Here is a 14,041-nt window from a genome sequence, read left to right as displayed (position 1 = left end):
TGAAATGTAAAACAACTAGGTTTAGAAATGGATCATCTTAGCTGTTTCTTACTTTAATTTAGAAGAAAGCTTTTTGGGAGGACATTTTCTTACACTGACTTGAGTTCTGTCTTAGGCTGGGGTCTCTAGAGAAGCAAAACCAGTAAAGTGTATAAATATACATTGTTGTTGTTGTTAGGTGCAATCGAGTTGGTTCTGACACATAGCGACCCTATGCACAACAGAACGAAACACTGCCCGGTCCTGGGCTATCTTTACAATCAATGTTATGCTTGAGCTCATTGTTGTGGCCACTGTGTCAATCCACCTCGTTGAGGGTCTTCCTCTTTTTCATTGACCCTGTACTTTGCCAAGCATGATGTCCTTCTCCAGGGACTGATCCCTCCTGACAACATGTCCAAAGTATGTAAGACGCAGCCTCGCCATCCTTGCTTCTAAGGAGCATTCTGATTGTACTTCTTCTAAGACAGATTTGTTCGTTCTTTTGGCAGGCCATGGTATATTCAACATACTTTGCCATAACCACAATTCAAAGGCGTCAATTCTTCTTCCATCTTCCTTATTCATTGTCCAGCTTTCACGTGCATATGATGCGATTGAAAATACCATGGCTTGGGTCATGCGCTCCTTAGTCTTCAAGGTGGCATCTTTGCTCTTCAGCACTTTCAAGAGGTCCTTTGCAGCAGATTTACCCAGTGCAATGCGTCTTTTGATTTCTTGACTGCTGCTTTCATGGCTGTTGATTGTGGATCCAAGTCAAATGAAATCCTTGACAACTTCAATCTTTTCTCTGTTTATCATCATTCTCCTCATTGGTCCAGTTGTAAGGATTTTTGTTTTCTTTACGTTGAGGCACAATCCATACTGAAAGCTGTGGTCTTTGATCTTCATTAGTAAGTGCTTCAAGTCCTCTTCACTTTCACCAAGGAAGGTTGTGTCATCTACATGATGCAGGTTGTTAATGAGTCTTCCTCCAATTCTGATGCCCCTTTCTTCTTCATATAGTCCAGCTTCTCATATTATTTGCTCAGCATACGGATTGAATAAGTATGGTGAAAGAATACAGCCCTGATGCACACCTTTCCTGACTTTAAACCAATCAGTACCCCTTGTTCTGTACGAACAACTGCCTCTTGGTCTATGTAAAGGTTCCTCATGAGCACAATTAAGTGTTCTGGAATTCCCATTCTTTGCGATGTTATCCATAATTTGTTATGATCTACACAGTCGAATGCCTTTGCATAGTCAATAAAACACAGGTAAACATCCTTCTGGTATTCTCTGCTTTCAGCCAGGATCCATCTGACATCAGCAATGATATCCCTGGTTCCACGTCCTCTTCTGAAACCGGCCTGAATTTCTGGCAGTTCTCTGTCGATATACTACTGCAGCCGTTTTTGAGTGATCTTCAGCAAAACTTTGCTCGCGTGTGATATTAATGATATTGTTCTATAAGATTTCCACATTCAGTTGGATCCCCTTTCTTGGGAATAGGCCTAAATATGGATCTCTTCCAGCCAGTTGGCCAGGAAGCTGTCTTCCATATTTCTTGGCAAAGACGAGTGAGCACCTCCAGTGCTGCATCTGTTTGTTGAAGCATCTCCATTGATATTTCATCAATTCCTGGAGCCTTGTTTTTCACCAATGCCTTTTTCAGAGCAGCTTGGACTTCTTCCTTCAGTACCATCCATTCCTGATCATATGCCACCTCTTGAAATGGTTGAATATCGACTAATTCTTTTTGGTACAATGACTCTGTGTATTCCTTCCATCTTCTTTTGATGCTTCCTGTGTCATTTAATATTTTCCCCATGGAATCCTTCACTATGGCAACTCGAGGCTTGAATTTTTTCTTCAGTTCTTTCAGCTTGAGAAATGCTGAGCATGTTCTTCCCTTTTGGTTTTCCATCTCCAGCTCTTTGCACATGTCATTATAATACTTTACTTTGTCTTCTTCAGACGCCCTTTGAAATCTTCTGTGTAGTTCTTTTACTTCATCAATTCTTCCTTTTGCTTTAGCTGCTCGATGTTTGAGAGCAAGTTTCAGAGTCTCCTCTGACATCCATCTTGGTCTTTTCTTTCTTTCTTGTCTTTTCAATGACCTCTTGCTTTCTTCATGGATGATGTCCTTGATGTCATTCCACAACTTGTCTGGTCTTCGGTCACTAGTGTTCAGTGTGTCAAATCTATTGTTCAGATGGTCTCTAAATTCAGGTGGGATATACTCAAGGTCATATTTTGGCTCTCGTGGACTTGCTCTGATTTTCTTCAGTTTCAGCTTGAACTTGCATATGAGCTATATATATATGTGTGTGTGTGTGTGTGTGTGTGTAAAACACCAAACCTGTTGCCATCAAGTTAATTCTGACTCATAGTGACCCTATAGGACAGAGTAGAACTGCCCCATAGGGTTTCCAAGGAGTAGCTGGTGGCTTCGAACTGCTGACCTTTTAGTTAGCAGCCAAACTCCTAAATACGTATATAGAGAGATTTATATTAAGGATATGGCTCTCTTAATTATAGAGGCTGGAGCACTGGGTTTTTCTGGGAGTGTCCCAAGCTGGGTCAGGCTGGAGGCTTCTTCTGGTTCATGTAGCCACAGGGTCTGGTGAACCCAAGATCGGCACGCCAGACAGCAGGGCTCTGCTCACAGGCTGTAAAGCCCGAAGAATCTCAATATTGGCAGGCAAGAGGACAGGTAAGCTGCTAGCTCAAATCCCAGGAACCAAGGTCAGATGAACAGAAGCCAGCTGCAGGATCCAGAGCGAGCAAAAGCCTGAGAGCCTTGCCATAAAGTTCACTTATATTGGATCCAGTCTACACCCCCAGAGAAACTCTCTTTCAATTGATAGGTTACTCACAATAGATTCCATCATGGAGGTGATCACATTATACCAAATTGTATCATGGAAGTGATCATATCATCATTTGACTCCCAAACTACATTATAACTGCCCAGCCAAGTTAACACAACCTAAATGACCACAAGTTCATTATCCAAAATTGGTCATAAAAAGAGAATTCATAACGTGGTTTTGGCTCTGTTGGTCACATTTGAGACTTACATCTTCAAACTGCCCCCTTCCCTGGGATGTAAGCTTATATTTTCCCTGTGAGCCAACCGTCACCACCTGAGTGCTTTCTCTGTACCGGACACTGATCCCACCTCTGCAAATACAACATGGCTGAGTAGAGGGGGAAGTTTCTGCTCTCCTGAAGGTCACATTGTAGACATAGACCATAAACCAATAAGCACACAGACAAGAGAATTTCAGGGATTGCTAACATGGAGAAAGGACAAGAAACTAGACGGCTACTTCAGGTTGGGCAGTCAGGGAAGGGCTTTCAGAAGAGGTGACAGTGAACCTGAGCCACTACACGAAGATCTGGAAGACGAGCATTCCAGAAAGAAAGAAAACTCATTGCCGTTGAGTCCATTCCAACTCATAGCAACCCTATAGGACAGAGTAGAACTGGCCCATAGGATTTCCAAGGCTGTAAATCTTTACGGAAGCAGACTGCCACATCTTTCTCTCGTGGAGCAACTGGTGGATTCAAACCGCTGACCTTTCAGTTAGCAGCCAAATGCTTTAACCACTGCACCACAAGGGTTTCAGAAAGAAGGAAGAGCTAGAGTAAATCCCTAAATTAGAGATGAGAGCAACACGGCAGAGAAACAAGCTAATGGTTGGTGTGACTGGACCATAATAACCCTGTATAAAAGTGAAATTCTTCATCTTTCCTTCCAAATTAACTTGACTTCTGCACTTCTCCAAATTCCATCAGCAATAGTATCTAACTCCTGGTGGCCGCATCAGGAATCCTGGCAGCCCCTTTTGTCTTATTCTTTGTTCCACCCCAACATCCAGCTAATCCCAAAGCCTCTGCCATTAGCAGCTTCCTCTCTACTGTTCACTTAGACTAAAACCAAAAACCAAACCCAGTGCCATCGAGTCAATTCCGACTCATAGTGACCCTATAGGACAGAGTAGAACTGCCCCATAGAGTTTCCAAGGAGCGCATGGCAGATTCAAACTGCTGACCCTTTGATTAGCAGCTGTAGCACTTAACCACTATACCACCAGGGTCCAACTCTCCTTATTGGCTCATATTCCTGCATGAAGTTATACCAGATTTTAAAAAGAAAGAAACCATCAAAGTGATTGGAAAGAAAGATGATATGACAGTAATTAGGGCCCAAAGAAGCCATGGTGGCACAGTGGTTAAGAGCTCGGCTGCTAACCCAAAGGTGGGCAGTTGGAAATACCAGCCTCTCCTTGGAAACCCTATAGGGCAGTTCTACTTTGTCCTGTAGAGTCACTATGAGTCAGAATTGTCTTCACAGCAGCAAATGTGGTTTTTGGTTTGGTTTAGGGCCCAAAAGTCTTGGTTTTGTTTTTTTTCCTTTTACACAGTTGTGACCTAGGCAAAAAAAGAAAAAAATCAAAACAATTTGAAATAATCAGTTTGGGACTTTGTTTTTTGTTTGGTGGCTGATTGTTTTTAAGCTCAGAAGAACTGAAAGAGAAGCAGACAGGGAATGGGAAGCCTCCAGGCCCCCCAAATCTAAAAGGACAAATTTGGCATCAACTTGGGGACCTGGGCTTTTACTGCAAGTTTCTGTCTGAGTGGTGTTCCACGAGTGAGGTTCTGTCAAGCAAACCAGTGTCACTGAGGTTCTTTTCTCAGTGTATTAGCAGTTCCTTACGCTCAGTGGGCACTTGTCCTAGGTTTGTTCATTCAGCAAATATTTTATTGAGTGCTCTTATGGATTGAATTGTATCCTTCCATAATATGTGCCATAAATCATAACCCCTATACATGTGGAGGGAAATCCTGGTGGCTTAGTGGTTAAGAACTATGGCTGCTAACCAAAAGTTTGGCCGTTCAGATCCACCAGGTGCTCCATAGAAACCTTAATGGGGCAGTTCTACTCTGTCCTTTAGGGTTGCTATGAGTCGGCATCCACTTGATGGCAAGGGGTTTTGTTTTTTTTATACATGTAGAGATAATCCCATATGGGAATAGGATTTTCTTTGTTATGTTAATAAGCATTATCAGTGTAGGGTGTGTCTTAAGTCAATCACTTTTCAGACATAAGAGGAGTCATGTAGGTGCAGAAACTTTCAGGGACAAACTGAGAAAGATTGATGCCACGTGGAGATTGCCGAAGAAGGAAGGAACAGAAGCTGAAAAGAGAGAAGAGTCATCCTCCAGAGTCAACACAGAGAGAAAGCCTTCCCCTGAGACTGACTCGGACTTCTAGCCTCCTAAACCGTGAGAAAATAAATTTCTGTTTGTTAAAGCCACCCACTTGTGGTATTTCTGGTACTAGATATCGAGGACAACCACCCACTATGAGCCAACCACTATGTAATTGGGAACACGCCAATTAACAAAACAGACAAAAATCCCTATTCTTGGACAGCTTACTCTATAGTGGGACTTATGCTTTTTAGAAATACTGGGGTGGTTCTCATTCTGCCTCTTCTTTTTACTTCATTTTTGTTTTATTTGTCCAAATATTTTATTCAATCCTTGGTAGACTGCTGATATGACTTCAGGCTCAGCCCTTTAGCTGTATGACCTGGGCAAATCACTTACTCTCTTTGAACTTTGGTTTTCTCAGCTGAAAAATAGGCATGCTAAGGCCTTATCAGAAGTATTACAGGTATTAATAGAATATATAAAGTACTGTGTCTGGGATACAGTAAGTGCTTAACAAATGGCCATCAATATTACTACTATATGCTATGTGGGTATTATATATTTTTTTATGCTATGTGGGTATTATAAAAATACATAAAATATGATTTCTGCCCCACTAGGGTTCAATATCTACTCAGGAGGCCAGACTAAAATGCAAGAAATAACATACGCAGGAGTATATAATTTAGTGGTTCAGTAAATTGTAGGGTGCTAACTAAAAATGCCATAGAAATTCAGAGGAGGAAAAGATGGATTTGGGCTGGAGGAGGGTTGGACTTATGCCTGGCTTTTCAGGAAAGGCATAAGGGAGGACTCAGAGAGCCCCTCTAGGCCCAAGACTGAGGCAGGAATGAATGTCACTGGCTCATGGTTGGTGAGAAGACAGGCTGGATAGAAAGAATAGAATCAAATCGTAACAGCCTTGGAAAACTGGGGAATGGAATTGAGACTCGGTATGTGGTGCAAACAGTTAACAAGCTTAGCTGCTAGCAGAAAGGTTGGAGGTTTGAGTCCATCCAGAAGTGCCTTGGAAGAAAGGCCTAAAGGTCTAGTGATCTATTTTTGAAAAAGCAGCCGTTGAAAAGCTTAGGGAGCACAGCTCTACTCTGACACACATGAGGTTACCATGAATCAGAGTCAACTTGAGGGCAACTTTTTTCTTTTCTTTTTTTTAATGTAAAGAGAGACTAGGGATCAGCCTTAAAAGTCCCGCTCAGGTCGATCAAGTTCAAATGAAGGGAGGAGAGTACTCCTTTTGTTCATCCTGAGTCCTCACTCTGAGAAGGAAAGGCTGTAGGTGGGTAACTGAGGCTCTTAATTAGGGCTGCCGCAGGGAGATATAAGACCCTCTGACAACTCCCCGTACCACCAGTGGAATTAAGGTAGCTGGCTTGTGAAAAGCACTTCAAAAATAAGCCGTTTGGTTTTTAATTTGAATTTCAGGGTATAATGTAGCTACAAGTTTTAGCCCACGAGGATGGCATGTACTATTTGGTCTCCCAGTTTGGGGCAGGATGGTATAAAAGTATTTGGCAGGAACATCGAGAGAATGGACAGCCTTTTCTGCCTCTTCCCTACCACCCTGCCACCTTTCTCACAGAACCAAAGGTGGTGGGGGATGCTCAGGACATTGACACTGCTGTCTGCACTTCAGGTCCCTGGGTGTCACAAATGGTTTGCTCTAGGCTACCAACCAAAAGATTGGTGGTTTGAATCCACCGAGCCACGCTGGGAAGAAAATCCTGGCAATCTGCTTCCCTAAAGATTATAGCCAAGAAAACTCTGTGAGGCAGTGCTACTCTGTAACATGGGGTTACATCAACTCAATAGTAATGGGTTTGGCTTGGTTTGAGTCTGCACTTCAGTGCCAACTTCACAATTTGGCCAGAGGATTCTATGATCTCTGCTTTCTGCTTCCCTCTTTTGTGAACAAATGGCCATCACAGTGTTCAGAAGATAATCAGGTAAGCCCAATAGTCAGAAGGACCCTTTTCTATTTAGCCTTATTTAAATCTAGGGGGCTCAAAGCAATTCCCAAATATTAACTCAGTAGCTTCCTTCAAAGCCTGGGTAGAGGGGAACGTCACAAACGAGATTAGACAATCCCAGAGGGCTGATTTTATCTCAATGACCAGGAACCTGAGTGGAAAAGCATCAATACAGAACAATCCAATTAAGGTATCAGGGTTGGGAAATCGTGTTCCCACTTTTCAGATTAAACAGAAAAAATGAATACAGAGCAATCAGATAATCTGGCCTTGCTAAAGGTGAGGAAAAAGCCACGCAGAGAACGCAGACCCCTGAGGCTCGGGGCCCTTGAGCCCCTGAACACATCACACCAGACGGCTGCAATCAGGATGTTCATACGTGGGTTGACCAACTCAATCGAATCAAGTATTCCTTATTTTTAAGGCAGCTATTTTTTATTTGCTTTTTTTTATAGGTTATACATTCACATGGTTCGAAGTTCAAACAGTATAAAAGAGTAAATTGCGTGAGTCTCCCCTCTTGCCCCCCTCCATCCACTTCCTTTCTTCACAGCCACCAATGGAATGCATTCCTTAAGGATCTTTCCATATATGTACAAATGATAGCATATTATACACGCTGTTCTGCCACTTGCTTTTTTGACTTTATTTATTTGTGATAGCAAAAGATTGTAAACAATGCAAATGTCTGTCAATAGAGGACCCACTAAATAAATCGTGTGTGCGTGCACTTCTGTGTGTCTATGCATGCATGTGTGTATAGTTTAACCAAAAAACCAAATCCATTGCCGTTGAGTCAGTTCTGACTCAAAGCCATCCTATAGGACAGAGTAGAACTGCTCCCTAGGGTTTCCAAGGAGTGGCTGCTGGATTCAAACTGCTGACCTTTTGGTTAGCAGCCAAGCTCTTAACCACTGTGCCACCAGGGCTCCAATGGAATATTACTGTGCCATAAAGAGAAGTGAAACCCTAATACATGCTACAACATAATGAACCTTGAAAATATGCTGAATGAAATAAGTCAGTCACAAAAAGACAAATATTGTATGATTCCACTTAGAGAAAAAAGTTCATTAGTGGTTACTAGGGATGTGAGGGAGGGGGAAAGGGGGCTCATTGCTTAGGGGGCATTGATAAAGTTGATGGAAAAATTTGGAAACAGATAGTGGTGATGGCTATACAACATGATGAATGTAATTAAAATTTTAAGAAGAAAAAATTAAAAGAGCAGATTCAGAATTGGGGAAAATTGAGAGAAATTAGGGGACGTGATCAGGGCAGGTGGGTGATGGGTAACCATTAGAATTCCCAGCAAATTCGTCTCAAGCCATTCATCTCAGTACCCAGTGAAATGTTCTAACATTTAAGATGCCAATATTCCCTAAGAGAAGTCCATGGACCAACATTTTCTTTGTGTTGAGGGTGAGGATGATATAATTCACTATTTTTTTTTTTTATAGCTTATAATTTGTCTTTTAGTGAATGATGGTCTGTATACACTGCCTCCCAAGCAGGTGTTCACCTCACAAAACCCTCTCCACATTCAGCCCTAACTGGCCATCTTCTTAATCTGAGCAGAAAATATAACCCCCAGCCTGCTGGCCCTTCCCCTGGGCCAGGGCCCACTCTGCCATTGTAGTGCCCTGAAGCCTTCTGGGCAATCTACACAGTTGCAGCCCAGCTGAGCTCTTTCTGGGGTAAAGCTTACCACCCTTAGTGCCTAACCTTTGATGAACACTGACTTCTCATTAGAAGCCATCTCAAAGAGAGGTACTTAGAGCTTCATTTGTCTTGATAGCTGTTGATCAACTTGCCATTTAGTATTGTGAATCTGGACACCAGAATGAGAGAGTGGGGCTGAGACCTTGAAGATCCTGTCCAGCTGTACACATAGTAGGTGCTTCTTAAGTCTTCTTCAACTACCAGATGTAAGTATGCCCATTTTATAATCCAAATTCAAGCGAGGGGAAGCAACTTGCTCCAGACCACAGAGCTAACAGATGGAAGGGGTCCGGGTTTTAAAGTGGGTGCTGAGTCCACACCACCACATGGCCTTCCTGTTGCAGTCCTGCTTACACCGTCTCCTGCCTGTAGTGCCCCCGACTCCCGCCCCACCCCACGCAGTCCATTAGGAGGCCTACACCAGCCTGGCAGTGATGCTGTCGACTCAGGCCAACTCCAGGTTCCCTGTCTTGGGCTCGGGCAAATCCTGGGGAGCTTTTGGAGCAGCTGGAGGTAGAGGGAGGCAAAGGGCCAGGACTACACAGTGTTCACAGGATGTTGGAGGTCTCTCCATCTGGACTGCCATTTCCCCTGCACCCCTGCCCACAGCCCCCGCCCTGACTCCTCCCACTCACGCTTCAAGAGTAGATGACCTGTCTCTGCCCCAGGCCAAGCCCTCCTCTCTGCAACCACTCTCAACATGCTGAATTACACAACCAGTTTCCTTGTCCGTCTACATAGCTAGGGAACTTCTTCTTTTAAATCATATTTTACTGTGTTTTAGGTGAAAGCTTACATAGCAAGTCAGGTTCCCCTTTTACAGTTTTTGTGGGAGAAAGATGTGGCAGTCTGCTTTTGGAAATATTTACAGTCTTTGAAACCCTATGGGGCAGTTCTGCTCTGGCCTATAGGGTCACTATGAGTCGGAATTGATTCTGCAGTGTTTGGTTTAACACTTTTTATACAAATTGTTCTGTGCCATTGATTACAATTTTTACGATGTGCCAGCACTCCCATTAGTCCCATTGTGTTTATTCTGTTTCCATTGATCTAGCTTCCCTTCCCTTCCTTGCCTTCTCACCTTTGCTTTTGGGTAAATGTTGACTGTTTGGTCTCATATAAAAAACAAAACTACACCCACTGCCATGGAGTCGATTCCTACTCATAGTGACCCTATAGGACAGAGTAGAAGTACACCATAGGGCTTCCAAGGAGTGGCTGGTGGATTCGAATTAAAAGCCTTTTGGTCTCATACAGTGAATTGTTTAAGGGAACACATTACTCACAGGTGATATTGTTTATTTTATAAGCTAATCTGTTATTTGGCTGAAAGGGGACCTGCAGAAATAGCTTCAATTTCAAGTTCAAAGGGTATATAGGGGCAATAGTCTCAGAGTTCCTCTAGTCTCTTATCAGTTCAGTAGGTCTGACCTTTTTTAGAAATTTGAGTTCTGTTCCACATTTTTCTCCCATTCCATCCAGGACCTTTTATTGTGTCTCTGGTTAGAACAGTTGGTAGTGGTAGCCAGGCACCACCTAGTCCTTTCTGGTCTCAGGTTAGAAGAGACTGTGGTTTGTGTGGGTTATTAGTCCTGTGGATTCGTTTCTTCTTTGAGCCTTTGATTTCCTTCATTCTCTTTTGCTCCCTATGAGTAGAGACCAATAGTTGTATCTTAGACGGCCACTCAGGAGCTTTTAAGACCCCAGACGCTACTCACCAAACTAGGATGTAGAATATTATCTTTGTGGACTATGTTATGCCAATTGACTAAGTTGTCCCCAGAGGCTATGGTTCCAAGCCTTTTGACCCAGTAAACCAATCCTGCGAGTTGTTTGGATATATCTAGGATGCCTCTGTAACTGTGCCCGGTATGTGGTTTGTTCAGTATGTGGCTATAATGTATGTGGATAAACACGTAGCACACACAAATGTGTACATGCATATGTCTACAGATACACATATACATGCACGTGCATTTACCCGCATATGCCTTCCTGTACACATACGTGCATCCATATCTACCTAGGTAAACACATATATTTTTTGGTTGTTTTTACCGATGTTGCAAAATTGTATATGTTGTACCATTTACCGAAATTATCCCTTTTTCTCGTGTACTTCTTAGTGTCTTTATTAACCTTGCTCAAGTTATGCTGACTGCACCCATATTTGGAATTGCCTTTCCTGTCACCAAAAGTAACGAGTGTCTACTATCTAGAAAGTGATTCCCCTTCCCTCTCTTCCCATCCCTGGTAACCATCAAAGAACTTTGCTTTCTGTGTGCATATCTATTCTTGACTTTTTATAATAGTGGGACTCTACAATATTTGTCTTTTTGTGATTGACTTATTTCACTCAGCATAATGTCCTCCAGGGAACCCTGGTGGTATAGTAGTTAAGAGCTCAGCTGCTTACCAAAAGGTGGGCAGTTCAAATCCACTAGCCCCTCCTTGGAAACCATATGGGGCAGTTCTCCTCTGTCCTATAGGGTCTCTATGAGTTGGAACCAACTCGACAGCGATGTGTTTGTTTGTTTGTTAATGTCCTCCAGATTCATTCATGTCATGTTTCGCGAACTTATTATTCTTTATTGTTGCATAGTATTCCATTATATGTAATTACCACAATTTGTTTATCCGATTATCTGTTCATGGCACTTAGGGTGTTTCTATTTTTTGCTGTCGTGAATAATGCTGCAGTGAACACAGGTGTGTATATGTCTATTCATGTCACTGCTCTTACATCTCTTGGATCTATACCTGGGAGTGGGATTGCTGAGCCATGGAGCTTCTTGAGAGTGATAGCTGATGTAGTTTGACACCTTTGCAGACCCAGCTCCTCACTCAGAATAGACCTATACTAAAGCTTATTGGACTCCCTGGGTTGCAAATTGTTAAGTGCTGAACTACGAGCTAAAATGTTGGCAGTTCAAACTCATCCAGAGGTGCCTTGGAAGACTGGCCTTTTGATCTGCTCTGAAAGGCCACAGCTTTGAAATCCCTATGGGGCAGTTCCATTCTGTATACGTGGGATCTCCATGAGCTGGAATCAACTCAGTGGCAGCGAACAACAAAATTTGTTGACTTGAACTGAGATCTCTCATTGATCAACAGCACATGGGCAAAAGCCTGAATTAAAGATGAAGCCAAAAGACCAGGGAAGAGGTGAAAAGCAGAAGTGGGGATCCAGGATTTTTGCTGTGAGTGTGGGAAAAGACATCTGAGGCTCTCCTTCAGAGTGGTGGCCCCACATTTACAGGTGGTCAAGCCCACCTCTCCCGAGAAATTTTCTCTATTTCAACGCTGGAGGCCCCTCTTTTTTTTTTTTTTTTTCATATCCAATGTACTTTCCCTGTACATCCTTGCACATGGCCTTGCCCTTACTGGACGTGACTTTTGACATGTATCTTACCTGCACTAGTGATAATAACTAACCCTCATGTAGCACAGTCTATGTGTCTGTCAGGCACTGTCCTAAGCTTTGATATTTGTTCAATCACTTAATCCTCGCAATGACTCTGTAAGGAAGGCAATTTCCTTCTATGGAAGAGGAAATTGAGACACACAAAAGGTTAAGTAATGAAACAAACTATTCTGTGCAAACCAAACCTGGTGACATTCTGAGTGGAATGAATAAGTAAGAACTATGAACTACGGTTTAAAATTAAAAAAAGGTATGCATCAGGGCTGTATCCTTTCACCATCCTTATTCATTCTGTATGCTGAGCAAATTACCTGAGCAAAATAAGCTGAACAAAATCATATAGCAGAACTATATGAAGAAGAAAGCAGCATCAGGACTGAAGGAAGACTAATAACAATCTGGGATATGCAGATGACACAACCTTGCTTGCTGAAAGTGAAGACGGCTTGAAGTACTTACTGATGAAGATCAAAAACTGCAGCCTTCAGCATGGATTACACTGCAACATAAAGAAAACAAAAATCCTCACAACTGGACCAATAAGCAACATCATGATAAATGGAGAAAAGACTAAAGTTGTCAAGGATTTAATTTTACTTGGATCTACAATCAACACACATGGAAGCAATAGGCAAGAAATCAAATGATGTATTACATTGGGCAAATCTGCTGCCAAACCCTTCTTTTAAGTGTTAAAAAGCAAAGATGTGACCTTGAGGGCTAAGGTGCGCATGACCCCAAAAAACCAAAAACCAAACCCAGTGCCGTGAAGTCGATTCTGACTACAGCCATGGTATGTATTTTCAATTGCCTCATATGCATGCAAAAGCTGGACAAGGAAAAGGAAGACTGAAGAAGAATTGATGCCTTTGAATTATGATGTTGGTGAAGAATATTGAATATACCATGAACTGCTAGAAGAACAAACAAATCTGTCTTGGAAGAAGTACAGCCAGAATGCTCCTTAGAAGTGAGGACAACAAGACTTCTTCTCACATACTGTGGACATGTTATCAAGAGGGACCAGTCCCTGGAGAAGGACATCATGCTTGATAAAGTATACAGTCAGTGAAAAAGAGGAAGACCCTCAATGAGATGGACTGACACAATGGCTGCAATAATGGGCTCACACATAGCAACAATTGTGAGGATGGTACAGGACTGGGCAGTGTTACGTGTTGTACATAGGGTCACTATGAGTTGGAATTGACTCAACAGCACCTAACAACAACAACAGTGAGTTTCATGGCCAAGGTTGCCTTTGGGTACAGACCATAGTTGAGAGATCTTCTGATAGTCTTCCCCTTTCTGGAGATTTAGGCCAATTTAAGTCCCCGGGTGACACAAATGGTTTGCTCTCAGTTACTAACCTAATAAGAGCTTGGCTGTTAACCAAAAGATTGGCAGTTGGAATCTACCAGCCACTTGCTGCAAACCCTATGGGGCAGTTCTACTCTGTCCTATGGGGTCGCTATGAGTCAGAATTGACTCAACGGCAACAGGTTTGGTTTTAGTTTTGGTTTACTAACCTAAAGGTTGGAAGTTCGAGCCTACCCAGAAGCACCGCGGAAGGAAGACAGGGTGATCCACTTCCATAAGGATTCCATCCAAGAAAACCCTGCGGAGAGCAGTTCTACCATGAAGCACATTTGTCACTGAGTCAGAGGTGACTTGATGACACCACATTTGCTTTGGTTTA

The sequence above is a fragment of the Loxodonta africana genome, chromosome 2 (assembly GCF_030014295.1).
Source record: "Loxodonta africana isolate mLoxAfr1 chromosome 2, mLoxAfr1.hap2, whole genome shotgun sequence".
NCBI classification, from domain to species: domain Eukaryota; kingdom Metazoa; phylum Chordata; class Mammalia; order Proboscidea; family Elephantidae; genus Loxodonta; species Loxodonta africana.
The sequence above is the reverse complement of the archived record's forward strand: the minus strand, read 5'-3'. Positions refer to the sequence as shown.